The 23,802-nt window shown below is 43.4% G+C and overlaps 1 long non-coding RNA gene across 3 annotated transcripts in view; it reads right to left on the bottom strand.

Moving 5' to 3' along the window:
- LOC149125045 (uncharacterized) overlaps positions 1 to 21,746 on the bottom strand; it is a 40,337-nt gene extending 18,591 nt beyond the window's left edge. The window contains exons 1-2 of one of the 3 annotated variants that reach the window (XR_016211995.1): positions 21,440 to 21,746; positions 18,641 to 19,653 (exon numbers count right to left, since the gene is read on the bottom strand). This is a non-coding gene — a long non-coding RNA (uncharacterized LOC149125045). Of the gene's footprint in view, positions 1 to 18,640; positions 19,654 to 21,439 lie in introns of those variants that run through there. The other 2 variants (XR_016211993.1, XR_016211994.1) reach the window with 2 other exon arrangements.
- Positions 21,747 to 23,802: the final 2,056 nt, after the last annotated feature.

The following is a 23,802-nucleotide window of genomic DNA, read 5'->3' as shown; positions in this document are numbered from 1 at the left end:
AAGAAGGCGGTTCCATGAGTCTAAGGCTTGATGTACAACAAGGACCAGAGGCCTTACTCCAAATCAAGACGCTTCGCAAAAATGGGTCAAGGCAAGCGTTTTCTATTGTCTTGGATGTCAACAGAGTGCCAAGGTCGGGAAGCAAGTGGCACTGGCTGCGGTCAGAGCCTTCCCAGGAGCCTGAGAACTGGTGTCCATGTCCTGAGTATCCTTGACCTTCCACACGTGTGATCACATGACCACACAGGACGTGGGAGGGCTGGCTTTCCGTGGCAGACCAGGCCCGTGGCACACAGGTGTTCCCTCTGCTTTGACCTCCACTCTTTTCTCCTCTTGGACACCCTCGGGTGAGAATGTCAGGGGGTAAATGGTGGGACTTCCTTTGGGGCCTGGCTCAATCTGGAGACAGTCATTCTCTTTCAGGGCATTTTCCTGCCCACTGGACAGAGTCGGGGAACTCACGGCCTTCAACTCCTCTGCGGGTCTTTTACAAAGGATCGGCTGAAGATTGGGGAGATGGTGGTGATGGTGGTGATGGTGGTCTAATCTTATGGTATAGACATCGTAACTCAAGACTGAATAAATCAACCTGGAAATGGTATATGAAATGAAATAGAAATGGAAACTGGGGGAGCCGGGCAAGATGCATTTTTGAATGCATCACACATTAGTGTCAGCATTACTATTACCATTATCTCCATTTTACAGACAGGGAAATTCAGAATCCTGCCACAAATCACATGCAAATGATATCTACGTTTCCTTGTAACTCAGTATTTTATGTTGGATAATCCATGTATGTTCTTTCCTATAAATTCAAATAATGGCATTTCTAGTCTCTACCTTCTGTCTCCTCCAAACTCTGCTATCACTTTGAGTTCCTCCCTCTGCATGTTCTTTGCTGTTAGGCTCTGGGCCCCGGCTCAGCTTTGCTCCTTCCTGTGTGCTCACCCGCTGCCTGTTTTCTTAGGATGACCTCTGCCGGCACTCCTCTGGCAGGTCTTCTGTGGTCTGTGCAGCCCACGCAGGTCTCTGTGACAGATTGGAAAGGCTGTGGCTTGAAAACCTCCTGACCTCCTCCTGTAGCGTTGGTTAGCCCATGGTGCTTACCAACTGTCTGGTAGTGATGGTTATTTTTTTTTTTAATTAATTTATTTGGGAGGTAGAGTTACAGACAGAGAGAGGGAGAGGCAGAGAGAACGGTCTTCCATCTCTTGGTTCACTCCCCAAATGGCCACGATAACCCGAGCTGAGCCAATCTGAAGCCAGGAGCCTGAAGCTTCTTCAGATCTCCCATGCAGGTGCAGGGGCCAAAGGAGCTGAACCATCTTCCTCAGATTTCTCAAGCCATTAACAGAGAACTGAATAGAAGAAGGAGCAGTCAGGACTCGAACTGGCATCCATATGGGATGTCGGTGCCACAGGTGGAGGCTTAGCCTACTGTGCCACAGCTCCAGCCCCTGAGAGCTATTTTTGTATAAGTTTATCCGTTAAACCCCAATCTAGACTGTCTGCTCCTTCCAGGCAGAACAGCGTCGCATGTAAGCAAGCTTCGCCCAACACTGGAACTGTATCTCATCCTTTGTTATGTACTTTTCCTTGTGTATAATTACACCAAGAGCGCTGTATTCCTGCTGATGAAGGGAATAAGGGAATGGCCCTACCGTGAACATCACTAATCATGCTGACACAGTCCATGTAGGAAGCAATCAGCTTGGGGACTGTTTACCCTCCGCTTCATTTTATTTAACATTTCTTCAGGAACTGAAAGGGATCTGTGAATTTAAGGGCACATCCCAAGCTTTGTCCCTCCCGTGTAGTGTATTTTGTGCCATGAACTGACACATCCCTTAATGGAGATTGCAGATCAGGAAAGCAGGCACTATGCACTTTGTTCTTTCCTCTAAGTCAGGCTTCTCCTCTGGACCTGACCTACTAATACATACAAACCCTATCTCTGTTGTATCAAAGACTTCTTTAGTTCTTAGAGTTGAAATAAAGATCTGGATCTGACCCAACTATCTGCAACTTAATCCTGTTGATTTAAAAAAGCTCAGCACAAAAAAAGGAAAGGAAGTCCTGTAACTTTAATGCACAGATATTCTGTGTCTACTCTCCCCGAAGACACAGGGCTTCGAGCTTGGGTTTGCAACTTTGATAATAAGGGATGTTTTATGTTTCACACAGCATCTGATGTTTAAAAATCAGTGCACCATGAGGAGAGCCTGGCTGGGAGAAACAGGGATGACTACATCAAGTTTCTGGGGCAGGATTGGAATTTGGCCTTAGATGGTATCCCTCAGGAACCAGCATTTCTAGCTGGGCAACGTAGGTTGATAAACACAAAGGAGCAGCTTCTGAATCCCTGTGTCCCCGTGGTCTGGGAAGGCAGTCTGAGCACTGGGTAATTGCCAGCCAGGAAATGCTTGAAAAGCGCTGCTAGGGTCTGCATTCACTTGTGAGAGGCCCAGAGGCAGGAACAGGACCTCAAGACACAGGATTGAGGATGGAGGATATTTTTCTGAAGAATCCATAATTGATTCTTTTTTGTTTTTTTGGCTTTCTTCCTTCAAAATACCAGTTCACAGGGTAGTCATAATCACAGCCGTTTACATTTGCATAATGCTTTACCACGGGCTTTCAAAGATTTGATTCCCACTCGATCAGAGGTGTCTGTGTGGAGTGCCTAATCTTGAAATAAATCATTTACTCTATGAGGATTTAAACAGGTCTTTTGGATCAAAAGTGCATTACATATTTATGAGCACTGATTTCAAGAATCACTTTGAAAGAACTATTGATGCTGCTTTATATTGGAGATCTGAACTTAATCTCATTTGATTCATCTTTGGATATATTTTTTGGAGGTTCCAAATCATGCTTGTAAATCCCTGCGGGTCCATTTCCTCCTGTGGGAGGGAAAATGTTTCCGTGCATGTTAGGAACTTAGAAACTTCTGCCATTATTCTCAGGGTGGTAGGAAAACCAATTTTCTGCCATTAAAAGGTCAGTCTGTTTTGCCAGATATTGATGATGATGGTGGTGTCGATAGTGCTCGGATTATTCAGTGCAGCAGGAGGGAGGAGGTTCTAATCTATTAAAGCAAAGTCTGACGATGAAGAGGAGTCTCAGAAGTGGCTGCTGTTTATTTTTAAGACACCTTATTGTCGGGTGGGAATTCGGGACTCTTGCTATGGTTCCCCTTGAGATGCCTGGAATCCACTCCCAGCCTGCCTCCTACCCAGCTCCCTGTACATGTGCACCCTGGGGGAGCAGCAGCTGGTGGCTCAAGCAGCGGGGCCCTTGCCCCCCATATAGGAGACCCAGCTAGAGCTCCTGGCTTTAGCCTCATCCATCCCTGGCTGATGTGAGCATTTGGGGAGTGAACCAATGAGTGGAAGATCTCTTTCTCTCCCTCTCTTTCAAATAAAAAGTGAATAAATAAATAAATAAAAATGTTGACATGCATTATTGCTTGTGTGTCTCTGATTTACTTTTTTATTCAGAGGTTGTTAATAAAAGTTATTGCCTTTAAACCAGTTGCTTCCTGCATAACTCAAGGCCAAATAAATTAGGAGTAAATAAAAAGGCAATTGCACATAACTGAAATTATTCTTGGAGCTCCAGGAAGAGAAAGAAAGAATAGAGTACACAACAGTGTGCAGATTGCTACAGTTCAAACTCAGTCAGAGATTCTGCTTTATTAAAATAAAAAGGCTAGGGAAAAGCATTCCTCCCCCCTTCTTAAGAGAAGGGAGAGAAAACCCCCAGGAAAGCAGGGGGAGTTTGCAAGGCTGCTGGTGCCTGAGTAGAATTGCTAACCGGTTCCCTCTCTCTGTGCTGGGCCGTCTGTATTCACTGTATCACAAGCTTGAAACCAGAACTCATTTGACTGAGCCAAAAAATGGTCCTATTGTTGCTGTTTTTTTTTTCCCCTAGTGTCATCTCTCATGGTTGCCTGGGCAACCAGTGTGTATCCTTTCAGCATAGGTTCCTGGGCCCCAGGAAGGAAGTGCTCCAGTGCTGGCCTGCTATTTTTATAGAACCGTTACATAATACGATCTATTAAAGCTTCCTCTTGGTGTTTTATTGCACAAAGGGGAAATTAAGTTTGATGACTCCTAAATGTTGGATGGAGGATGTCAGGTGACTCTGGGGTTGTTTGGCTCAGCCACATAGCAACAATATTCTCATATGCAATTCAAGGAGAACCCATATACAATCATGCCCTTGGCAATGTGTGCCTGCCTGGGGATCATTAGAGAAACTGAGCTCCCAGCTGCTCCGGGGTGCAAGTTCTGTCCAACTACACAATGCTCCCTCTCTGGTAGGATGGCAACAGACAATGAGACTGTATTCACAGTTAAGGGCAAAGGGGATTTTAAAGGTGTAGCAAATATGCTTTTCCTGGGTGGAATGATTACTGGCAAACAGCATTCGATTGAAAGACCCAGGACCAGGGTCTTCGCCAAGACTGCCATTGAGGCATTTGTTATGTGAATGGTTCGGTCAGTTTTGCCTCTACGCAGCTCTGAAACCATCCTGGGGAGGAGGCGCTGGCAAAATGGTTTGTAATAGGTGAAAGGCTTTAGCATTTGCAAAGTGAGTTTAGGGATTTTCCACCTTACTGATTAGTTGGCCACTAGTCTGAATTTTCAGTAAAAAGGCACAAGTGCACATTTAGGTCAGAAATTCTTTCCTGGGGGCGGAAATGACTCCCTTGCCTCTGGAAGAGCTTTGACAGGAAGTGACCTTGTAGGATTAGAGGTCTGAGCTGGCCCCTCTGTCCTCCATCTCCACACCTCTCTCTGCCATTCTGGGCACTCCCATTGCTGCTACTAAGGCTTGAGGCCCCTTCCTCTCCACCCTGTGCTTCTAGGCTGCCCTTCTTCTAGGCTCATCTGTCCTGTGTTCCCAACTACCTGTTGGAAGTCTTTTTCTGGATGTTCCAATTTGCCTCAATTCACCAGATTTGCATGAAAAACTCTTCTTTCTTCCGTTACAACCTTTCAACACTTCTGACACCAAATGTGGATTTTTTTTTCCCACAGCAGCCAATTCTCTAATTGTCAATGGACACTGACTAGGCATTATATAATTTTTTTTTTAAAAAAAATTTGTTTGCTTATTTATTTGAAAGGCAGAGCAACAGAGAGAGAGAGGGACACACACACACACACACACAGTTCTTCCATTCACTGGTTTACTTCTCAAATGGTTGCAAATACCAGGGCTGGGCCAGGTTGAAGCCAGGAGCCAAGCATTCCATCTGGGTCTCCCACATGGGGGACAGGGTTCAATAACTTGGTCCATCATTTGCTGCCTTCCCTTGCACATTAGCAGGGAGCTGGATCAGAAGTGCAGCAACTGAGATGTGAACTCACACTCTGATGTGGGACGCTGGATTTCTATGCGGCGGCTTAACCCATTGAGCCACAATGCTGGTCCCAGTATCCTGTAAATTAACTCCGTTCCAATGCTAACTGCTGGAGTTGGCATAGATCCTACAGGTTAAAGTGCTCTGTCCCTTCCCAACTCAGACACCAGTCTCAAACGGTGGGTCTCCAGGGTGCTCCTGACTTCTGCCTGACTTGGCTACAAATCAGGGGTCCTCATGATCCCTTCAGGTTTTATAGTTTGCTAAAATGGCTCACAGAACTGGGGGAAGGGTAAGTTTACTTACTATTACAGATTTATTATGATGGACGTTTTAAAAGATAAAGCTGAATAGTTGGATGAAGAGATCCATGAGTGAACTATAGTAGGGTCTCAACCACAGTGGCCTCTGTCCTGTTGGAGTTTGGGGGGTGCCAACCTCCTGATGTGTGAATGTATTCTTGTTCCCCTCCCTGGAAGCTTCTGAATCCCTTCAGTTGGAGTTTTTATGGGTGCTTCTCTCTGTAGACACAACCAGTAAAATCACTGGCCATTGGTGATCAACTCAACCTTCAGTTCCTGTCCTGTCTCCCAAGGTCAAGGGAGGGGGTGGGGCTGAAAGCTGTAACCCTCTTCTCACTTGGTTGGTTTCCCTGACAACTGAGCCCCCATCCCTGGGGGCTTTCCAGAAGTCATCTCATCAACATAAGCTCTGATGTGGTTAAATGGGGCTTGATGTGAGTAACACAAGATACTCTTTTTTTTAAAAATAAGCTTATTTATTTATTCATTTTTTGAAAGACAGAGTTACAGAGTGAAAGAGAAAGAGAGAGAGAGAGAGAGAGAGAGAGAGAGAGAGAGAGAGATTGAAATCTTCCATACTCTGGTGCACTCCCCAAATGGTGGCAACTGCTAGGATGGGACCAGGCCAAAGCCAGGAACCAGGAGCCTCCTCCAGGTCTTCCCCCTGGGCCATCCTCCACAGCTTTCCCAGGAGCATTAGCAGGGAGCTGGATTGGAAGTGGAGCAGCCAGGACTTGAACCGTTACCTTTATGGGATGCCAGCATCGAAAACAGCAACTCAACCTGCTATGCCATAACATTGGCCCCAAGATGTTCCTTTTACCTTAAGGAACTCTGAGCTATTTCAGGAGCCAGGGCTAGAACTCAAAATGTAAATTTCTTACTATGTCACAGTATCCAATAAGAGACAGGATTCTTTTGTCTCTGGCTATCTCCCTGGTTTCCGTGAATGACTGAACTCAAGGATGCTCAATTTTGGTGCTAATCTGGTCTAGCCTTCCTATTTTTAACAGATGAACCAAGTGAGGTGAAAGGGGCCGAGTGATTTGTTAAAGTTTCCCCGGAGGTTTGGAGCAGAGTCCTGTATGAAGGACTCATCCCTCCATCCGTTCTCTGCATCCACCTATGAGTGATGTTGCCTGCAATGTTGAGCTCTCCTTCCCCAATCTGTATCAATCTTTCTTTCACAAGCTCTTCCAATCCAGTCTTTCCTTCCCATTCCCACTCCTACCACAATAATTGAGGTCAGATCTAGATTACAGGTTGAGCATCTCATTGGAAAATCTAAAATCAAAAATGCTCCAAACTCCGAGACTTTGTAGTACCAGCATGAGGCCGCAAATGAAAAGCTGCACAGCTGATCCCAAGTGACGGGTCACAGCTCAAACACAGATGGATTAAAAACATGGCACAGAATCAGTTTTGGGCCATGTGAATAAGGTGTATAGGCCATGTACAAAAATTTCATGCTTAGATTTGGTCCCTTTCTCAATGTTTCTCACTGTGAGGACACAAATATTTCAAAATCCAAGAACATCTGAAATCCAAAACACGTCCCAAACATTTTGGATAAGGGATATTTAACCTGAATTTTATTTTCCCCATTGGTTGCTGCCCTTGGCTTTCCCCCCTTGAATCAATATTGACTTTTTTTTTTTTTTTTTGACAGGCAGAGTGGACAGTGAGAGAGAGAGACAGAGAGAAAGGTCTTCATTTTGCCGTTGGTTCACCCTCCAATGGCCGCCACGGCCGGCTTGCTGCGGCCGGCGCACTGCGCTGATCCGATGGCAGGAGCCAGGTGCTTCTCCTGGTCTCCCATGGGGTGCAGGGCCCAAGCACTTGGGCCATCCTCCACTGCACTCCCTGGCCACAGCAGAGAGCTGGCCTGGAAGAGGGGCAACCGGGACAGAATCTGGGGCCCTGACCGGGACTAGAACCTGGTGTGCCGGCGCCGCAAGGCAGAAGATTAGCCTAGTGAGCCGCGGCGCCGGCCAAATATTGACTTTTAACTACCACTTTTTTCCCCACAGGTAAGAGATTCATTGGCTGCTTTCCTTTTAAAATTCCATTACTTCAAGCAGGATGATTGCTGATGAAATAGTCACTGGAGGGCTTCCAGAAAATCGAAACAGATATGGAGCTGATGGAAGAGTAACGGACATTTGGTGCAAATCTTTCCCTGCTCATCTGAAATATTTCATTAAAGTATTTACATTATGCTCCTAGTGGTGACCACGAAGGACATGGCTCCTGCTGCCTCTGATCTTGTTAAATTCAGAAGGGGAGGCATTTCCTAGTTACATAGCCATCAAAGAAATAAGATTACACAAAGAGCTGATTACCATCAATATTTTAAGGGCCATGAAACATAAGTTAGATATGTGAGGGCAAATTATGGCAGGTAGCAGGTCAAGAGTGGGATTTAATATAAGCTTGGAATTCAGAGAAATATTTCTCTGGGAAGTTATGCTTGCACTAGAACACGATGAATCAGATTGAGTTAGAGGAGCAAAAGGACTGGGGGGGGGGGGCGGGGCGGAGCGGGATGTGAATCCAGGCAGGGGGAACAGAGTGGTGAGAAGCCTGAAGGAAGTAAAGATCTAGAAGTTTCATAGCAGCCGACAAAGGGTTGGTTAGCCGAGTCCTGGCTTGTTGGGGGAAATTGTCGAGTGTGCATATGAGAAGTTAAAAGCGCAGGCATTTGGTGCAGTAGTTTGGATGTCTGCATCCCATATCAGAGTGCCCAGTTCAGATCGATTTCCAATCCAGCTTCCTGCTGATGTGCATCCTGGGAGTAGGCAGTAGGTGATGGCTCCAGTACTTGGATCACTGCCTCTGGATCCTGAGCCCTGGGTAGAATTCTGAGCTCCTGACTTTGGCCTGGCCCATTCCTGGCTATTGTGGGTATTTGGACAGTGAACCAGTGGATGAGAATTTTCTCAGTGTCTCTCTCTTTTCCTCTTTTTCAAATATATATTAAAATTTTAACAAATGCACCATGAGCACACCCTTGTCTCTCTGAAGTCTTTATAGCCTATAATCAATCAACTTCTTCCTTATAGGGGGAGCTCTTATATTTGATAAAATTCCTACTCAGAGAAGTATACCAATAACTGTGGATCGATAGCAGTGTTTTCTTCCTTTGTTTTAAACATAAAGTGATTTAAGGAATTGAGGATTGTGTTTGAACTTTCCTCAAACCATTGGCTTCTGTAGCAAAGTGAAATTTATTCTGGTTTCTTGTTACAGGAATTTGGCCTTGCTTTTCCTATGGTAAAAATTTCTTTCTATTTTTTTTAAAATGTGAGTTCGATCTCCATAAATAGCTGGTTTATCTTAGAACAGTAGACTAAGTGGACTTCTAGTTGTTTAGCTTTTATCTATTAAAAGAAAAAAAATCCCGGCCCCATCAGATAAGTGGTCTTTTCATCAGTTTGATTGCGATAATAGAACAAAGCATAGGATGTGGGAAAGGTGGACGCTTAAAACTTGAAGATAGAATTAGAAATTCTTTTCTTTATAAATCTTGGACCTACTCAATGCAGCAGGGAGAAGTAACGGGGCTGGACTGACGCACGTGACTGTTCTATTCCTGTCAACAGAAAGGAGGGAGCGCATTTTTTCTTCCCCTTTGGCAAGCTCTCGTGCCAGCTTCCTATGGGTGGAAACGGGCAGTAAATAGCAGAGTATCCAGTGGCCTCTTTCTAGGCCTCCTGGTTACTCGTGTTGGCAAGGACACCCTTCTCTATGTCTTTCTTCTTATTTTTAGAGTGTTCCCTTTTTTCCCCCCTTTTTCAGCATTGCGGGTAAGGCAGGGCCTGTTATTATCAGGGAGTGAGGTGAACCATGGGGACTGGTTTCCCAAGAATCTGCACCCAGCTGCCAACCTGGTGGGCCAGAGTTGTCCTCGGTTTTACCGCAGGTGGTTTTCCTGTGAAAGCAAGACTTCCTTTCAATTAGCACTCACAGTCATGGCCTCGTGTGCGTCTCCTCCCTCCCTCCCTTAGCCCGAGAAAGGACACATTTTGTCCTTATTCCCTTCTGCAAATAATTCCCCATGAGCTGAATCACAAGCAAAATGCTAACACATTTCTAAGGATGAGAAGTTGAAGCATTTTCTCTAATGTCTTATGGTGAGCCCTCCAATACTTTTCTGTGTCTTTGGCTAAGGTCAGGATCTTCCGCTTCCACTGAAGAACAGAAAAAGTAATCTATCACTTTTTTTTTTTTTTTGACAGGCAGAGTGGACAGTGAGAGAGAGAGACAGAGAGAAAGGTCTTCCTTTGCCGTTGGTTCACCCTCCAATGGCTGCCGCGGCCGGCGCGCTGCGGCTGGCGCACCGCGCTGATCCGATGGCAGGAGCCAGGAGCCAGGTGCTTTTCCTGGTCTCCCATGGGGTGCAGGGCCCAAGCACCTGGGCCATCCTCCACTGCACTCCCTGGCCACAGCAGAGAGCTGGCCTGGAAGAGAGGCAACCGGGACAGAATCCGGCGCCCCGGCCGACTGGGACTAGAACCCAGTGTGCCGGCGCCGCTAGGCGGAGGATTAGCCTAGTGAGCCGCGGCGCCGGCCAAATCTATCACTTTTTTAAAGATTTATTTTTATTTATTTGAAAGTCACAGAGAGAGGTAGAGACAGAGAGAGGTCTTTCATCCGCTGGTTCACTCCCCAGATGGCTGCGAGGGATGGAGCTGCGCCAATCCGAAGCCAGGAGCCAGGAGCTTCTTCTGAGTTTCCCACGTGGGTGCAGGGGCCCAAGGACTTGGGCCATCTTCCACTGCTTTCCCAGGCCATGACAGAGAGCTGGATCGTTAGTGGAGCAGCCGGGACTAGAACCGGCGCCCATATGGGATGCCAACGCTTTAGGCCAGGGCTTTAACCCACTGCACCACAGCACCAGCCCGCAGTCTATCATTTAAAAAAGCTCAGAAATTCTTGAAAAAGAAATCTGTTGCAACTTAAAGGTTTGGACCACATTAATTATTTGGAGAGACTAAAACAATGAGAAACCACAAGATAATGGTAATTTTTTGGTTGCTGACAATGTACCTCAGTACACATCAAGTACAATCAATATAAGTAGAGAGAGTTGCTGTAATGAAACACCTAAAATATGGTAGAATTCACATTTTTCTTCATTGGGAGAACACAAAACTTTATCTTTAGGGGATACATCTTTATCTTGAGGGAGCACTTTTCTTTCTTTCTTTCTTTTTTTTTTTTTTTTTTTGACAGGCAGAGTGGACAATGAGAGATAGAGAGAGAGAGAGAAAGGTCTTCCTTTGCAGTTGGTTCACCCTCCAATGGCCACCACGGCTGGCGTGCTGCGGCCGGCATACCACGCTGATCCGATGGCAGGAGCCAGGTACTTATCCTGGTCTCCCATGGGGTGCAGGGCCCAAGCACTTGGGCCATCCTCCACTGCACTCCCTGGCCACAGCAGAGATCTGGCCTGGAAGAGGGGCAACCAGGACAGAATCCGGGGGAGGGGGCACTTTTCTAATCAAGGCAAATTAAACAGAACTCAGTCATTCATTTCTTGGGAAAGCAATGTGCATTGATTTTCCTACAACCTTAGATTCTGTAACTTAACTGTGCACCTGCAGGACATGGATACTTGATTTTTTTGGTCTCCTGGCTGGAAGTCCATTGTTTCCACAAGGGGGTTCCTTCCCCAGTCTGCTATTTCAGCCTGATAAGGTTTTTTTCTTTTTTAAAGATATAATTTACTTATTTGAAAGACACAGTTACAGAGAGACGCAGAGACGGAAAGAAAGAGAGGTCTTCCATCCGCTGATTTACTCCCCAAATGGCCTTAACTGCTGGAGCTGAGCAGATCCGAAGCCAGGAGCCAGGAGCCAGGAACCAGGAGCTTCCTCCAGGCCTCCCACATGGGTGCAGGGACACAAGGACTTGGGTCATCTTCCACAGCTTTCCCAGGCACATTAGCGGGGAGCTGGATTGGAAGTGGAGCAGCCAGGACTTGAACCAGCACCTATATGGAATGCCAGCAAGCAGACTGAGGCTTTAACCTGCTCTGCCACAGCACTGACCCTCTGAGAAGGTTTTGAATATCATTTGAGAAGCCGCAGTAGAGAGCTGTAAAATATTAAATATTTGATGTTCTGCACAGTCCAGGGACGAAGAATGTGTTTTTCGGTCCTGGTATAAATATGATAACTTCGCAGTCGTCAGATGACAAGGCATTGCGTCTTCTGATCGCTGGGAGGATGTAATTTAATGTGTCTGGTATTATGTTTCAAAAACAGCATTGTCATCTGGGTTCCTTGTGCTTTAAAAGTACATGTTTTTCTCATAAGAGAAATGGCATAAGTCGCGTCACTCAATTCACGTGACTCGAGATGGGGTCCCAGTTCCACTTCATGTGTGATGCTCTCATTGCTAAGGAGACTGTCAGAACGACATTATATACTTTTTGTCTGGGTGTTTTTTGTGAGTTGTTTGTACCAAAAATGAAAAAAAAATTTTTTTGCCTTGTTGTCCATTGTTGACCTTACTAGTTGTCTGAGACTGACAACGTTTCTAAGGAGCACAGATAACTTTCTGAAGCCTCACGTTTTTGCAACCTCCTTTCATTGTTGTAGAATGTGATTATTGGTGCTTTGGGGGTTCGCCAACCAAGATGATGTAAGAATTTTAATGATCTTTAATTCCATGATGGGGAATAAATCTAAGCCTGCAGAAGTCCAGACATGGAAGGTACTTAAAGAAAACATCCAATTTCTTATTCCACACACAAGGACACGGGAGAGTGTGGAGCCTCAGATAAAGCCGCACTGTCGCTGTGAGTGCTGGGTGACAGGCCAGTTGTCACGTCGGGACCTGTGGGACTGCTTCCACTTCCCAGGCGCCTGGCAGTTGGCCAGATGTCTTCACACAATATGACTTTGAGGGCACACGAATTTGAATTCCTGCAGTACCCCTTAACATAAATGTGACCTTGGGAGTGTCTTGACCCATTCAAACCTTTTTTTTTTTTTTCCTGAGCTGTAAAATGATGACAGCAGCAGTCTGTACCTCTTATGATCACTATGGGTGTTCAATCAGACAGCCTATATAAAAACTTCAGCCCAAGGGCAGTACTTTATAAATGTTATCATTACATTCACTTTCGTGAATCACTTAGTACATTTAAAACCATTATGTTATACATTCTAATAATCATAACTAGTAACCTAGTGTAAGGTCACTCCATTCATCAGGGTGTTTATTAAGTGCTGTTATGTGTAAGACATTGTGCTGTGCCCTTTTAGAAATGGAAATATGAGTATGGAATAATTCAAGCCCTGAAATGATGTGTGTGTGTGTTGTGTGTGTGTATGTGTGTGTTAGTGTAATATAAGATGAGCAGTGTATAAAGGAAATGGTGAATCTGGATGACATAATATATCATCCTATTCTGTGTCTATTCTTCCTGGCGTTTGCATATAATTTACTACCTGTCCCTTAAAAGTGTCTCTTCCAGCAACTTCAATGGATTTTGACAACTTCCAATAACGTCTAACAAGTCTCGGCTTCCTCCAAAAGGCTAATCCTGCTCCTAGGCTCAGGAAGCTGGTTAACACCATTGACGCTCTCCCTCTTCTCTACTTAAAGGTCTCCCGTGTTTCATGCGTGCATTAGTGGACATCAGCACTTACAATTATTTCTGAGGATGTGATTGAAGATAAGAGATATTGTTGTTTTTATTGAAAGTTTTTATCTCCAATTTTTCTTGGCAGTGGCATTTGGTATACAGGTTAAGCCACTGCCTGGGCTGCCCAGATCCCATATTGGAATGCTTGGGTTCAAGTCCAAGCTCCACTTCTGATTCAAGATTCCTGCTGATGTACACCTTTGGAGGAAGCAGGCAGTGGCTCAAGTACTTTGGTCCCTGACACCCATGTGGGAGATCCCCATGGAGTTCCAGTCTCCTGGCTTTGACCTGGCCCAGACCTGACACTGCGGCCATTTGGGGAATGAACAGGTGGATGGAAGCTCTTTCTCTGTCTCTCTCTGTCTCTCTCTCCGCCTCTCCCTCTGTCATTCTGACTTTCAAATACATGCATACTATTATTATTTTTCTAAAACTTTCTGTACCCTGGAGTTATGTAGTAGAAATTCTCTTCCTCCGGTCTCCACTAGCATGTTCACCCATTTTGGAGCTGTGGTTTCTCTCGGTGGGTGATCCTATCTTCTATAAACAGATACAGAACAAGGGTGCATCCAAAAACTTTGTGGAAAAATGCACAACTGTTTTGCTTCAAAACAAGTTTGAAATCCGTGCATAGTTTTTTATTTTTTTTATAATCTACATTTTGTATGGATGTTTTGAAGACCCCTTGTAGTCCTACCCTTTTCTTTCTGGTACTGTCTGGGACTCTAGGATCTTTCTGTGCTTTTTGTTACTATGAAAGACATCCAGGTCATCTTTGTAAAGATGCCACGTGCTCTCCACCTCCATCCATTTATGGCGAGATCTCCTTAATAAAGGAAATGAAGCATCTTTATCTTCGCTTCAAGTGTAAGCTATTGGAACTTGTACCAATATTTTTATATCCGTGTTTCTTTACTCCCATTTCTCCCATATCTGACAGCCTTGGCCTCTGCAAGTGCCCTTAAATGGAAATGACTTATACCATAGTCATCTTTGTACTCAAAGTTTTTGCTTTTGCCCCTTTAAGCATTAATCATTTCTGGCCTCAATGTCAAGGACAGTAGAATTTCTTGTTTATCCTCACATCATTGACTTCTTCCTGTTTGCTAACTGTGAGAATCCCTGGCAGTCCTCTGCTTTGCCACCCCTTGGAAATGCAGCCTCTGAGGTGGTTTCAAGTAATCAGCTGTGTGTAGATGACTCTTAAATTCATACATGCGGCTCTTAGTGTAACCAGCACAAGTCCGGTATAGCAGGCTGCACCATATGAAGTTACACATTTAAAACAAAAATGTTTATTTATTTGAGACAGAAGGAAGGTGGGGGAGGGAGACAGAGAGTGAGAGAGAAAAAGAAATAAGAAGAGCTCTCATCTTTGTTGGTGCACTCCTGAAATGCCTACAGCAATGGAGACTGGTCTTAGGAGGAATCAGAAGCCAGGAACTCAGCCCAGGTCTCCCATGTAGGTGGCAGGAACCCAATTATTTGAGACAACACCTGCTGCCTTGCAGAGAGTGTATTAGCAGGAAAATGGAGGTAGGAGCTAGAGACCAGCAATCTGCCATGGGATGTGGGCATCTCAAGCAGTGTCTTAACTCAATGTCCACCCCGAAAGTTACTAATTTTATAAGTAAAAAATGGTCAAATAGAAATATTGTATAACTCAGTCTAATAGTTATGTTACCAAACAAAAGTTCATGGCTTCATTCAAACTTGGATTTTCTCCAACTAGCCTATTACTACCCTTGACATCTCTGGACATTTGATTGCTAGGCTGTGCTGTTGGAGGCATCTGAAATAGCGCCCTCCTCCGCAGACAAGCGAGGAGGGTTTTTCTGTTCAATGATTTTTTTTTTCTTCTTCCTAACCAGGTTATCTCCAAATTGCCATAATGAAGCTCACATTCCCCTTTTATATCTGATTTGGGCCCAGAGTAGTGATATTTGGTAGTATTAATTTATTTCTTTAGTAAATCCTTTGTTATCTCTTGTTTGAAATTAATTTTCCAGTGCACCTCTCCTATTCTCCCCAGGCCCATTTATTAACACACATTTGAATTTCAGTAAACTGGTTTATAATCTATACATTGGGGCTACTGATATTAACAGTCTCAGAGGTTGTGGGTGAAAGTAGCTGAACACAAACAAGTCACCTAGAATAGTGCCTGGGATGTAGGAAGCCTGGATTAAATATTAATGAAAACAGAAAATTTGACTCATATTGGAGTCAAATTCTCTTCCTTGCTTTCGATATTTCTGCAAAAAGCAAAACCCTCAAAACCCCACATCCCACATCCACATCTTTGAAAAGATGCAAGAGTAATTCTGGGTCTGTAAAAACTTTGGGTGAATTCTTACTTGTCCTCATTCAATTTTATCCTCCTTAATTATAGTGCTCTGTAATGATGATTTTTAAAAAAACCTTAAAAACCACATATTCTTTAGGAGGTATTTAATATCAAGTATTCTAATAAAGGGTTGCTATGAAGAAAATCTTTCGGTAAAGGTGATTCTAAAACTTTGAGTTTGCTGAAACGGCCCAAGAAATATTGTGAGGGATTTGTGGTGTGGCAGTGTCTTTGAAGTCTAGTCGCCTGCCTTTAATTTTGCAGTAAGCGCCTAATCTCATTAGATTTCATACACCCAGTGTTTGCACTTGCACAAAAGCTGTCCAAACAAAGCCAAAATGTTGACACCACCGTCCTCTGATGGCATTTAGAATGAATATATTAAACACACTTGCACTAGCATTGCATTAAGCGCAGAAATAAATTTTGAACTTTGAACTCAGCAGGATCAAAAAGCTTGACTTGATAGCCGAGCAATTGTGTTGTGGTATCATGTAGGGAATTCATTGTGTTTTCAGAGAATCCAAACATGCAAACATTCTCTACATACAGTAGGCACTGCACAAGTAAAGAATTAAAGTAAGGAACAGTCCTCAAATCCTGTTGTTAGGGACCTAAATGGAAGGTAAAGCGGCCTGGTGGATTTGCTTTGAAATTCACTGAATAAACTTTGATTAAATTCACTTCAGAGCCGGGCTCAATAATGAAAGACTATCTGCTAGTTAGTGTGTGAATGAGAGTTTGTCTTTCTTCAGTTCACTCTGCTCATTTACAAATTTAGAAGTTTTCTTTAAAAATCTGCCACTTGTGTTTTTAATGAAGGTTTGGAAGCCCACAATTGCAGAGAGGGCTCACGTGATAAGACTTCTTTGTCCCTTCTCATAAAGTGAAGATAGCAACAGAATTGGAATGAAAAACTAAGTAAGTCTAAGGGCTGTGGGTTGTTCAAGGTTTCTAAATAGATAGTACCTAAGAGAAGTAGATTTCCCACACACTATGCATGGATGTCTATAAACATCTGGAACATGGCCATCGGTTCGTAAATATGTGTCAGTGGTCTCCCATCTAAGAAAACAGGGACCAGAAAGTCCACGGAGGAAGGCGTGTGCGTGTTACTGAGAGTCTCAGAGTTCCTCAGTCTGATTGTAGATGTTATTTGCTTGGGTTTCTGGTTTTGACTTTTACTGCAGGATTTTCAAAGAAGCAAGTTTGAAATGTATTCTACCAATGATTGTCAGAATGCCAGTGAAGATACCATCTGTTCTATCTTATATGATCCCTTTACAAGAAGACCATCCTTTAGGTCTTTATGTCATGAGTGGTAGCAGTTTTTTTTCTGAAGAGCTGGCTTGTTTTTATTTTCTGAGCATTGTGATCCTGTAACCAATTGATCATTTTTCACTGGCTTGTAGGAACTTGTGACCTCATACTAGCAGTGACGGAAGGCTACAGAGCATGCAGGCTGTGTATGGCTTTCACCCTTGGCTTTGCTATTTATCTATTCTTATTTTCCTTCTGCTGAAATGCCCTCAAACATTATCTTTTTAACTGCATAATTTCTAAAAGCTGCCACAAATCCTTTGTGGAAAGGGATAAGTGTATACACATTCATAAATTCATACATAAACACATCCTTAGATCCATGCTTGCAGCATGACTGGATATATGGTTTCCAAAGCCACAGCAAATTAGAAGCCACAAATTAGGAGAGGGATGATTGCTAGAGAAAGGACAGGAACAATGTTAATTGATAGTACAACTGATCAGCTCCACTGAGAATGCCAGAAAACCGTCATAAAGAGACAAGTCTGGGAACTCAAAAAACACAGCTGCCCAAGACCATTGCAAGCAGGCTTGAAAATGCCTACCCGCTCCATAATCTGAGGACTGGCAATGTGCTGCAGTCCCATGCATGCTGTCATAAAACTACCTCCACGGTGAGAGCGAATTGCATCAGATTCTGCATACTTAGTCTAACAAGGCGGTGTACTGCTTGTTGTCAGTTAGAAAGAAGTGCTTACAAAAATCAGTTCCCTTAAAAAGGCTAAACTCTACTTCTAGGTCTGTCGAGAATAATTAATTTCACGGGAAACCTTACTTCTCAGTGAGGCTGGATTCAGGTGTTCCTGAAAAAGCAACACACAGGGAAACTTTTATCCATGACCAGGTTTGGAGTCAGACTTGTGAACAAATCGCCTCAATAAGCACATCCAGCAAGATGGGCAGCTCTAGGCAGCACTTGAACTGATCTCTCACCAAGGTCAACTGAAGGCCACCGAAGGGGAGATGGGGAGGAGGATTCTCACCCCACGGGCTGAGTGGGAATTTGGATGAGATGTGATCCATAAGGTACTGTTATAGGAAGAGCAATCCTGGCAAGCCGAGACCTCCTAGGTGGCTCAACAGGCTTCTCTCTTCATATGATAGCAGGTCCTTAGTTCCTTGGTCCGTACCAGGAGGTGTGCCTGTTGTAGGGAGCGTCGAATATACTCCATTCTCACTTGTCAGTGAACAAGGGCTATAGAGATATTACCTTGAGTGAGTGTGGCACAGCTCCCGAGAGGGTGGGCTCCAGAGAAGAACCGGGTTTAAATCTTAACTCCCCTGCTTACTAGTTGTGTGACCTTGGAAATATTACTTCTCCGTGTCTTAGTTTTGCCAGCTTCGAAATGGGGATGGTAATGTCTCATTTCACAGAGGGTTTTTGTGGAAGTTAAGTGAATTAGCCTAATTAAAGTGCTTAAAACAGTGCTTGATTATAGTCACCACTTTACAGATGGTAAATGTTATTTTTATCATTTGACATTACCATTAAAGTCAGAAGAAGGAAGAAATGTCTTTGACTTCTAAGGTAATACAATTCTCTTTCTCTTTAAATTACATTAAATTCATTAAATTTCTCCTTACATGATATTTGCAAATATGTTTGAGAGTACTCTTTTTTTTTTTTTTAATTCTGTTCATGTGCCTCTGATATCACTTGAGACAGGGAAGCTCCTGGAGGAAAAGGACGTGAGTAGAAGTTGTTGGGGTCCGTTAAGAATAATTCAATATTCCAAACCATGGGTCTTTTTAAAAAATTATCTTCTTTTAAATGTGGCTTTCATGTCATTTTAACAGTAATGTAACCGTATTACAAAGATTTGTCTATTCTTTATCTAGCTCAGCCACATGAACAAAACAAACCCACCTTTAATAGGATAAATGACATGGTGTGTCTGTCTGTGTCTAGCTTTCATTTGGTATATGGGTATATATGGACATGTCTCTGTGTTTGTAATAGTGATTCTCATACTTTTTTTTGTTTCCTGCCACACTTAATACATTTTCTTTAACCATGCCCAGAATATTCCTATAAACATTTGCTAGCATGTTGATTATACCTTTTCACTGAAATGTGAGTAAAATCATTAGCGAAGTGGAACATTGTAATAGATTTACTTGCAAGTCAGCATTAACACATTTAGCTCATTATTAAATGGTTATAGTCATGTTGAATGGGCAAGTTCACATTCTGCCTTTTCACTTAATATTATTCAAAAACATTTTCCTTATAATTATGAGTTTAGAAATTGTAATTATGAAAATATTTCAAGAATACACAGCAATGAGAAAATTATGATGATCATATATTCCAGGTTAAACAATTATCTGACATTTTGCTACAACTACTTTCTTTTCTCTCTTTTGGCAGAAATGTTTTTTTCACTATTTTCATTTTATAGAAAGTATTTGAGATGCAAACAGAAAGAGGAGAGAGAGAGAGAGACAGAGACAGAGACAGAGAGAGTAAGAGAGCAAGCTCCCATGTGCTGGTTCATTCCCCAAATGCTTACAGTTATTGGGTCTGGGCTGGACTCAACCTGGGAGCTTGGGACTCAATCCAGGTCTCTCCCATGTGGGTATCAGGAACCCAATCACATGAGCCAATCCATCATTGCTGCCTCCCAGGGTCTCCATTAGCAGAGAGCTGGAGTCGGAAGTCAGAGTCAGGAATTGAATCCAAGTACTCCAATGTAGAACCTGGGCGTCTTGATCCATGCTTTAACAGCTAGATTAAATGCTTACACTGGCAGAAACATTTTAAAGTGAATCTCCAGGAATTGAGACGTTTTGACATTTTACCTCCAGCCATTTCCTCATGAGTATCTAAAAATACGCAATTTTGTTGCATGACCACACGTTCTTATCCCAATTAGAAATTAGTGTCTAAAGCAGGTCATTCTCAGAGTTCTCCAAAAGACCCAGACAGATTAAGTTCACTTGTTTGCTTCAGGATCCATCAAAATCCACTTTTTGCCTGTAGTGTATGTCTCTTAATCGTTTAAATACAGAAATACATTATCCATTATGGTAGCCACTGGCTACAAGTAGCTTTTTAAATTAAAATTTTTTAAAATTTAATGAGATAATGAAATTCAGATGAAAGTTTCAGTAGGTGCCTTTCAAATGCTCAGTAGTGACTGCCATGTTGGAGTGCAGAGCTATACCACATTCTCTTCACTGCACAAAATCCCAGTGGATGGGTTCTGTGGGAGATTAGCTCCTATCCCCTTCCCCCCACATCACCAAATTATTGAAATTAGGTCAACTCCATAACTCTGAATTATTTCCTTATAAGAGTTTAGCTTGTTTCTTTTAACCTGGCCGTTCTTGTACATTGGAGGCCTTATCTAACATTTTAAATAATGTTCAACTAAGTTTTTTTTTTTTTTTGGGTGGTGTTAGCAGGCAAGAATACTTCAGAGATGATGCCATGTACATTAATAATCAGGAATTTTATAATAGCTTTTTATTTCATGTGTGTTTGTATAATAATATACTTAATTATCTTTTATTACATATATCTCTATTTAGCTTGTTTCTATTTTTTCATTTGATGTCTAGTAACATCATGAATATTTCTGTGAGTAGAGATTTTTCTGTATTTAGGGTATTTCTTTAGAATAGAAAGAAAATTCCATAATGCTTTTATGGCTTTTGATAGGTATTGTTTATTGTTTATCAGAAAGATTGAACCAACTGGTGCTGCCCACACCTATCCCAGGAATGCATGGGTCCTGGTCTTCCTGCATTGTTGCAAGCGCTGGCACAGAGTATTCTCATGGAAATGATCGCATTTTGTTCTGAATTTAGTAGTGCCCGCAGTTCCAGTGAGTTAGTCCTCCTTCCCTCTATCCCTGCGAGGCCCTTCCTCCAGCAGGGCAGGCTTTCCAACGTCTCAGACTTGAAGGCGGGATGCACCCGGACGCTTTGCCCCGGGCCCTTCCTGCCTGGATCCTTTGGGCTAATAATCCCTTGTCTTTCTTTATGATTCATTCTGAGCAGGCTTAGTGGTTAATCTTCTATTTCCAGTTTTATGCTCTGTTCCTCCCCCTTGCCTAGATCTGAAACAGCCTTTTCCTCAACAATTCACATGTCTTGGCTATTCATTTTCCCCTTTGGTTCAGAAAGCTTTAGTTGTCAATTCTATTCCCTTGTCAGCCACAATTTTTTATTCTTACTGGCTTAGCCAGGCTGTCTGCCTTGGCTTTCTTTATAAGTGTTTTTGTGTAGAATTTTTGCCTCCTAGGAAGCCCACTGTAGCATAACATAATTAAGTGACAATATATGAGGTGCCAGGGCTTTATAAGCAGTTAATGACTGGTCAGAAGATTTATAAGCAAGAGGTGAAATCAAAGAGAACCAAATGCTCCTGTTCTATATAAATAAGAAAAATAAAGCGAATGTGGTCCAAATTGTTGTTTAACACTTACTTGAAAAGAAGTCCATGAAAATGTGCGTATTGAGAAATCTTGAAATGCAATTGCACATCCACTCACACAAGTCCATCTGTGCCTTGAATTTCCGCTCCCAGTCGCCCATGTCTGCGTGCCTTGCAGAACCTGCTGCTGACCTCTGGCCTTACTTTGATTCTTCATTGCTCCCCCTTACGGTTTCAGGCAAACGAAAACGAGTGTGACTGAGGGCAGACTCTGGCTCTTTGTGCAAAGCTGCACATGCAAGATGTTAACTAGGACAGAAAATGTGTATCATGGGAAAGTGAAAATGGCAATGAGAAACTCAGCTTTGGAATTTCCTGCCGATCTGTCTCCTAAGTTAATGTTTTAATTTGATGTCCTTATTTGGCTTTAAATGAAAAGTTTGAGCTGAGGTAGAAAAGAACAAATCCACAAACACACACACACACACACAAACCCACATGCAACTTCTTACGGCTATGATAAAGTGGGACCACACAACCACACATGACTCTCAGATGGTGCACCGAGTGTTTACAAGATCTTATAACCTCTGTGATGATATGACTAAATGCTTCCAAGGACTGTTCTGCATATGGACCAAGTGATTTTTGGATTCCTGATAGTTGTATCCTAGCTTCAAATCTCATTTTCCATTTTTTTCAGGAGCTCAGAAATAGGCATGTGGAAAGTTCTAGTTTTTTTTTTTTTGGTGTGTGTGTTCAGCTGAATTGGTACTCTATACACAGAACACTCTGAAATGAATTTCCAATCCAAGAAAATGTCCCCACCCTACCCTGAATAAACTTAAAGAGCTTGAACATTGCACACTAGGTTGGAAACAGCGTGTAGCGATTGTATAATGAACTGCTTCCTTCTAAAGGCATTATCTGGCACAAAGGTATTAATTGTAAGAGTGCGGTGAGTAAAAATGTGCTCGGGGTGTTGGAAGATGTGCAGCCTCTCTACTATTCTGGCACTCATCCTTTGCCTTTTTTTTCTTTCTTTTTTTGATGATGAGATTTTAGAGTCATGAACCCAGAAATGAAATGAAGGTTTTTGAGAACTTTTCCTACAATTCTCTTAGAACGGTCTTAGAGCTGGGTCTTTGGCTGTTGGGTGAGGGGAGTGGGGGCAGCAGCAGCAGGATGTGTGCTGTGCTTATCTCCAGGCCTGGGGTTGGCACGACTTCCAGGCCTCTCAGTGCCAGCAGGCCCTTTTCAAGGTGGTGTCCCAGCAGGCCCCACTTTCCGTTCCTGTCCAAAAACTTCTAAGCAAAAAGGCTGTGTCATGGAGTGCAGGAAGGCGCCCTGCTGAGACAGCTGTGGGCCATTGTGGTATTCAGTTGTGCAGATGTTTCTGGCTCTGGGGGATTTGCTGATAGTCATTGACTTTAGTAGGGATTTACCGAAAAATCAAAATCCCATTTTTCTAATGTATGAGCAGAGAAACATCTGACCCTGGGACAAGGCTCCCCTCCTACTAGGTTAGGATTGAGCTAGAGCCAAAATGTTTGGGTTCCTTTTGTGGGGGCAGTTTCTGTTAACCCTTAATCGTCTTGTGATCCTTCTTCTCACCGTGGGCATTCTCCATACAGAGGTAGGAAAGAGGATGTTGACACTTTCTTTCTATAGATAAGTCTATTTTTTTCCCCCAAATCTTGAGCAATGGAAACTTCCTCCTGTTGAAACACCACTTGTTAGTAGAATGTGTACAGCTGAGTACAGACCTTTTTCCCCAAGAGTAGACTGGATGGGTGCTGAGTGCAGCAGGCTCCAGAGCCCCCGAGGCCACATCACTGTCTGCTTGGTACATCCCCAAGACTCAGATGGGGCTGGGCTCACATCCTGCCTCTTGGGAGTACTGCTGTTCCTTCAGGGGCATTTGTCAAGCAGGTCTTTCCTGGAGCTGCGTCCTGGGTAAGCATTTATCGGCGTCAAACCCCAGTACGCAAAAAGTGAAAAATGAAGAAAGAAGGAAAGAAGGAAAGAAGGAAGGAAAGTTGGAAGGAAGGGAGGAAGGAAGGAAAGTGAGTAATACTAATTTTCTATGACACAACCTAGACTAACTTGGACTTCCATTCTGAAGATCTGGTCTCTTTCTGGGAAACAGTGGTTCAGTTACATCCAAGCAGTGCAGGTGAGAGCACAGTTCCTGCTTCCTGCTCTGCCTTTAGCTGTGGGTCGGATATTGGCAGTGGCAGTGGCAGTGGGGCTGAGGGTGTGGCTACAGCATGCAATGATGCAAGCAGGTGATGGAACGGACTTCGAGTCCTCGGCCTTATTTGATTCTCTGTGGGCACTGTGCTGACTTCTAATGTATTCCTTTCAGTTTTTGTTCACAACACTGAACTTGATGCCCATCATCTGGCCTTTTGA

Source organism: Oryctolagus cuniculus, chromosome 8 (genome assembly GCF_051225735.1).
Source record: "Oryctolagus cuniculus isolate XC-2025 breed Fujian yellow rabbit chromosome 8, ASM5122573v1, whole genome shotgun sequence".
NCBI lineage: Eukaryota > Metazoa > Chordata > Mammalia > Lagomorpha > Leporidae > Oryctolagus > Oryctolagus cuniculus.
Note: the sequence above shows the minus strand (reverse complement) of the source record. Positions and strands in the feature narration are given on the sequence as shown.